The following is a 6,998-nucleotide window of genomic DNA, read 5'->3' on the forward strand; positions in this document are numbered from 1 at the left end:
TCAAGTTCAAACCTGTAAAGTCAGAGAGCTTTTAACTCGAGCCTGAGGGAAACAATAAATCCTTACCTGAACCCTGTGAAATACACTGTAGACCTATCTGTGACTGTTCATGTGAATCCTGTAATAACTTATCTGAACCTGCAATAAAGCAAATAAAGTTTTAAGTTACTGCATACAGTTGTAACAGTGCAAAGGTCTTGAGCCAGCCCTCATTTCTTGAAATTTTCTTCCATGGAGATAGGCCTGCTTGTAATTAAAACAAACAAACAAACAAACAAACAAAAATAATCTCAAGCAACAGTCGAGGATTTCTGACAGTCGTTTCTCAAGTTCTTCCTGTGGACATTGGCTACTTTTATTTGTCAATTTATTATATCCGGCAATTTCCAGAGGAATGCTTTTTATTTGCTAAACTACTTAACACTGATCTGTGCATTGTTTAAGAATAAAAAGACACCTAACACAGGTAATGAACCAGTTTTGTGTCTACACATAACAGGCAGCTTAAAATTCTATTTGAAAGAGCATCAACTCTGTTATTAGCAGCTTGATGCAGAAAACAAACAAACAAACAAACATAATGTGTTTCCATTTCTTTAGGTGAGTCTATAAAAAATGCCAAAGATTAGCACAGTTTGACAAGAATAAAATACAAGAAAATTAGCTAACAACTTTTCATAATGTATTTTAAAACTGCAGCTCTATTCGATTTAATTCTAATTTATTTCTATAGTGCCAAACCACAGCAACAGCTGCCTAAAGGCACGCTAAAGTAGAATTTAAAGCAGCAAGATACTGAGTCAGCAATGTCTACTGGAGATACCAGTTCCTTAAGATTAGTCAGTGATGAGCTACTTTTACTTACCAGTGAGGTGTCATCTGTTGGGTATTCATTAGTTTCAGTATAGTTATGACCTGGTTGCTTTTGAGGGTTTTTTCTTCACAATAATAGAAATCTGTTTTATGTTATCACATAATAAACATAGTATAATAAATCATTTTAATAATAAACCAGGCCACATCCCAATATGAGAAATTTAAGAGAATAACAGAGAGAGTTGAGAAATTGCTTATCTTTCTCCCCTTTCTTTTCCCCAGTCAAGTCTGTCCCATATTTAGCAAAGTGAAAATAAAATAAAATAAACAATAAAGGGTGAATCAAATAGACCATTACGGCAAGGCCGGGATGGTCAATTTGGTAAAGTAAATCCGTTGGGCATCTTTCTTTGCCTTTAGACAATAATTCTGATGGCAAAAGAGCCAAACGGGACAGGCAAAAAAAAAAAAAAAGAAAAAAGAAAAAGAGAAATTGCTTATTTATGCATCTAGCAGTTATGTGGTATTATGGTTATATTTTCTAAAAAACAGTGTTTCCTACTGTTGGACCACATATTCTGAACCTAATTAATACCATCCTCTTGTCAGGTCAAGTACCAAGCGGGTTTAAGCATGCAGTTATTCACCCCTTACTTAAGAAGCCAGGCTCAGATGTTTCAGTAATGTCAAACTTTAGACCCATCTCTAAACTTCCTTTTCTGAGTAAGATCTTGGAAAAGGTTGTTCACACTCAGCTGATGGATTATCTAAACAACTCTCAAATGTTTGAAGTTTTTCAGTCCGGCTTTAAGCCGTTTCATAGCACAGAGACAGCTCTCATAAAGGTTATGAACGATATTCTGTTAGCGACGGACTGTGGTAAACATGTAGTGCTTATACTACTACAGAGAGTGCAGAATTATTAGGCAAATGAGTATTTTGTCCACATCATCCTCTTCATGCATGTTGTCTTACTCCAAGCTGTATAGGCTCGAAAGCCTACTACCAATTAAGCATATTAGGTGATGTGCATCTCTGTAATGAGAAGGGGTGTGGTCTAATGACATCAACACCCTATATCAGGTGTGCATAATTATTAGGCAACGTCCTTTCCTTTGGCAAAATGGGTCAAAAGAAGGACTTGACAGGCTCAGAAAAGTCAAAAATAGTGAGATATCTTGCAGAGGGATGCAGCAGTCTCAAAATTGCAAAGCTTCTGAAGCGTGATCATCGAACAATCAAGCGTTTCATTCAAAATAGTCAACAGGGTCGCAAGAAGCGTGTGGAAAAACCAAGGCGCAAAATAACGGCCCATGAACTGAGAAAAGTCAAGCGTGCAGCTGCCAAGATGCCACTTGCCACCAGTTTGGCCATATTTCAGAGCTGCAACATCACTGGAGTGCCCAAAAGCACAAGGTGTGCAATACTCAGAGACATGGCCAAGGTAAGAAAGGCTGAAAGACGACCACCACTGAACAAGACACACAAGCTGAAACGTCAAGACTGGGCCAAGAAATATCTCAAGACTGATTTTTCTAAGGTTTTATGGACTGATGAAATGAGAGTGAGTCTTGATGGGCCAGATGGATGGGCCCGTGGCTGGATTGGTAAAGGGCAGAGAGCTCCAGTCCGACTCAGACGCCAGCAAGGTGGAGGTGGAGTACTGGTTTGGGCTGGTATCATCAAAGATGAGCTTGTGGGGCCTTTTCGGGTTGAGGATGGAGTCAAGCTCAACTCCCAGTCCTACTGCCAGTTTCTGGAAGACACCTTCTTCAAGCAGTGGTACAGGAAGAAGTCTGCATCCTTCAAGAAAAACATGGTTTTCATGCAGGACAATGCTCCATCACACGCGTCCAAGTACTCCACAGCGTGGCTGGCAAGAAAGGGTATAAAAGAAGAAAAACTAATGACATGGCCTCCTTGTTCACCTGATCTGAACCCCATTGAGAACCTGTGGTCCATCATCAAATGTGAGATTTACAAGGAGGGAAAACAGTACACCTCTCTGAACAGTGTCTGGGAGGCTGTGGTTGCTGCTGCACGCAATGTTGATGGTGAACAGATCAAAACACTGACAGAATCCATGGATGGCAGGCTTTTGAGTGTCCTTGCAAAGAAAGGTGGCTATATTGGTCGCTGATTTGTTTTTTTGTCTTTGAATGTCAGAAATGTATATTTGTGAATGTGGAGATGTTATATTGGTTTCACTGGTAAAAATAAATAATTGAAATGGGTATATATTTGTTTTTTAAGTTGCCTAATAATTATGCACAGTAATAGTCACCTGCACACACAGATATCCCCCTAAAATAGCTAAAACTAAAAACAAACTAAAAACTACTTCCAAACACATTCAGCTTTGATATTACAGTTTTTCTCAAATGTTAAAACACAAAAGCCAATCCTGTAACCCAAATGACCAGTAGTCTAAACACATTTACTAAATGTAGCCACCATATTCCAGTACCATAAACACATGTCACATGAAGACACAATTCACAAAACACAACCCTCTGTACTCATAAATCTAAACACATTTTTCCTTGCTAAAACACATGTTGCAAAACAACTCTGCTCATATCCTCAAATGAAAGCCCATGTGATGCAAAATGCTTGCCACAGTCACCAATCTTTGAACACAGGGAACACACCTGGCGTCATTCACTACACACAATGACTCAAAATTGAAGACACTTGTTGCTAATGCTGTACCCACATGTAAAAGCAAGTTCAGAGTGCACAGTATGCTGAAGGTTCCAAACAAACACAATGGATGAAGGAAGAGTCAGGGGAAGAGGAATTTGATGCAGAGGAGGGAGAAGAGCTGGCCCTGGAAGAAGAGGAGCAGGCCAATGAGGAAGAGGAGTTCAAATGAGAGGAGGAAGAGGAGCGACCAACGAGGAAGAGGAGAAGGCCAACATGGGAGAGGAGAAGGTCCAGGAGGGAGAGCAAGACAACCTCGCACCATCATTACGGACGAGATGCGAGCAACAGCTCAGCGACATGATGCCGCACAGTGATTGTGGTGTGTGTGTGGTGTGAATAACGTAAATAAAAAAACTTCACACCCTGTTCATGTTTTCAAGATTACTGTTGTGTGCAATAGATTCTGTTTTTGCATTGAGTTGTGTTACAGTAGTGTACGTACATGCAGGATTTTCTATAGATTTATACTACTCATATGAAACTCACAAATCTAAATGCCTAATCCTCTGCAGAGATCTACGACGATCCGTTACTGTATAGTTTCTAAAATATGCATTGGCAGTTATGAAACAAAGAACCTTCTCACAAATTGAGCATTGTGTTTTCAATTGTTTTGCTGTAGTGTGTAATGCTGTGTATAGTGTTTACAGTTTTGACAGCTTCAAGCTGCTCTCTTGGTGTGGGAGTTTGAGTTTTGCAGTGGGAAGGTGTGGTTGTGTTTATGTAGCTTTAGAGAAGGGTGTTGTGTTTGGACATTGTGGGACCTGGTGGTAACGTTTGTGACATGTGTTTTAGCATTTGAGAAAAACTGTAATTAAATATGCCATTAATTACTGAATTAAATCTTTCATTATTTAATTAAATGCCCATTCACTTCACTAGTGTTTGTAGTTGTTGTTGAGAAATGCCCACTGAAAGAATGGCCACCAGGGCAAGTGCCTGTAATCAGTTTACAGTAACACGTTACTTGTAACGCATTACTGCCCATCTCTGTTGAGAACAAATAATGTAAATGAATAATAGTGTTCAAATTGTTCGTTAAAACTCTGCATATCTCAGAAAAACTAAAAAAAAATCAGCTTTCTTCACTCACGTCTTTACAATGCAGCCATTACAGTCTTCTTTGACTGGTCGCTGCAGGATTGCCATTCTTCTCATGTTTAGTTTTTTTCCTATTGGTGTTTTAATTCCTTGAAATAAATTTTTCAAAGTCACTTTTTGCTTTCACTAGTTTGTTTTTAGTGTCCCACTTTTGGATCTTCTGAACTCACTCTGATTAAAGTTGTCATTGTACTAATGTTATTCATGTGCAGCTGACTTCACAGCTGTGTGTGTGTGTTTTTTTGGTTTTTTTGGTTTTTTGCAACTTTTTGTAATATCTAAATGTTTAACCTGTTCAATAACATTATTACTATTCAGTGATTATTATATATGATTATCACTTGGCTACGTGAACGTACATAAATCTGTTAAATCTCAGCGACACAAGCATGTCTTCATGCGCACACACAGTTTCTTCTCCCATTCATTCAGGTTTATATTTACACCTTTTACAGGAAGAATGGACAGCCATCACTTTAAGGAAAAACAAAGAGAGAGAGAGAGAGATTATAAGTTCAGGGCAGGTCAGTTTTTATAGAAATGCATAGATGTGTGTTGTACTTCCATTTGGCTTATTACTTTCTAATGCAGGGAAAAGACATTGGCAAAGAAACACCTACTACATAGTTTGATTTGAAGTTGCTCTTTTGAGTCCTCTCTATTGACTCTGACATCCTGCTGTTACAGTTTTTCTCAAATGCTAAAACACATGTCACAAACGTTACCACCAGGTCCCCCAATGTCCAAACACAACACCCTTCTCTAAAGCTACATAAACACAACCACACCTTCCCACTGCAAAACTCAAACTCCCACACCAAGAGAGCAGCTCGAAGCTGTCAAAACTGTAAACACTATACACAGCATTACACACTACAGCAAAACAATTGAAAACACAATGCTCAATTTGTGAGAAGGTTCTTTGTTTCATAACTGCCAATGCATATTTTAGAAACTATACAGTAACGGATCGTCGTAGATCTCTGCAGAGGATTAGGCATTTAGATTTGTGAGTTTCATATGAGTAGTATAAATCTATAGAAAATCCTGCATGTACGTACACTACTGTAACACAACTCAATGCAAAAACAGAATCTATTGCACACAACAGTAATCTTGAAAACATGAACAGGGTGTGAAGTTTTTTTATTTACGTTATTCACACCACACACACACCACAATCACTGTGCGGCATCATGTCGCTGAGCTGTTGCTCGCATCTCGTCCGTAATGATGGTGCGAGGTTGTCTTGCTCTCCCTCCTGGACCTTCTCCTCTCCCATGTTGGCCTTCTCCTCTTCCTCGTTGGTCGCTCCTCTTCCTCCTCTCATTTGAACTCCTCTTCCTCATTGGCCTGCTCCTCTTCTTCCAGGGCCAGCTCTTCTCCCTCCTCTGCATCAAATTCCTCTTCCCCTGACTCTGCCTTCATCCATTGTGTTTGTTTGGAACCTTCAGCATACTGTGCACTCTGAACTTGCTTTTACATGTGGGTACAGCATTAGCAACAAGTGTCTTCAATTTTGAGTCATTGTGTGTAGTGAATGACGCCAGGTGTGTTCCCTGTGTTCAAAGATTGGGGACTGTGGCAAGCATTTTGCATCACATGGGCTTTCATTTGAGGATATGAGCAGAGTTGTTTTGCAACATGTGTTTTAGCAAGGAAAAATGTGTTTAGATTTATGAGTACAGAGGGTTGTGTTTTGTGAATTGTGTCTTCATGTGACATGTGTTTATGGTACTGGAATATGGTGGCTACATTTAGTAAATGTGTTTAGACTACTGGTCATTTGGGTTACAGGATTGGCTTTTGTGTTTTAACATTTGAGAAAAACTGTAACACTTTCATGGTATTGCTTTTTTTGCTTTAAACAAACCTCACAGGGTGGAAGAATATGTCTGCGGTGCAGAGGTCCTTGGATCGCCTCTCTGTTGTCTTTGTTGACAGCAATGAAGGCAGTGAAAGAACTGCTCACTCCTGATTGGACACTGAGCTGCACCACCTTCTTCTTCACTCCTCCATCTTGCTGTCCTCTGAGCTCTCTCTCCTTCATCTCCAGGGAACGAATCAGAATGCGAGCACCCAACCTGTGGACTGTTAATCTGCAGACAAGGAAGAAAACATTTACAGTTCTAATGTTTCCTATTTCCCTAACTTCCTTGACAAAGTTAAGGAAAAAGAAAGAGCCACACAAATAAGGAGTTGCTTGTTTTGCAAAGGTGAACATACCTTAGAAAATTGTCAAGAGCTGGAAAGAAAAACGCAAAAAGACAAAATCACTTTTCTAAAAGAGAATGGAGTCTGTTTCGGATGTCTTTGTAAAGGACACATTAGTAGAGACTGCAAAAAGCGCCTCAGTTGCAAGACGTGTGGTTTAA

This window comes from Astatotilapia calliptera, chromosome 4 (genome assembly GCF_900246225.1).
Source record: "Astatotilapia calliptera chromosome 4, fAstCal1.2, whole genome shotgun sequence".
Classification (NCBI taxonomy): domain Eukaryota; kingdom Metazoa; phylum Chordata; class Actinopteri; order Cichliformes; family Cichlidae; genus Astatotilapia; species Astatotilapia calliptera.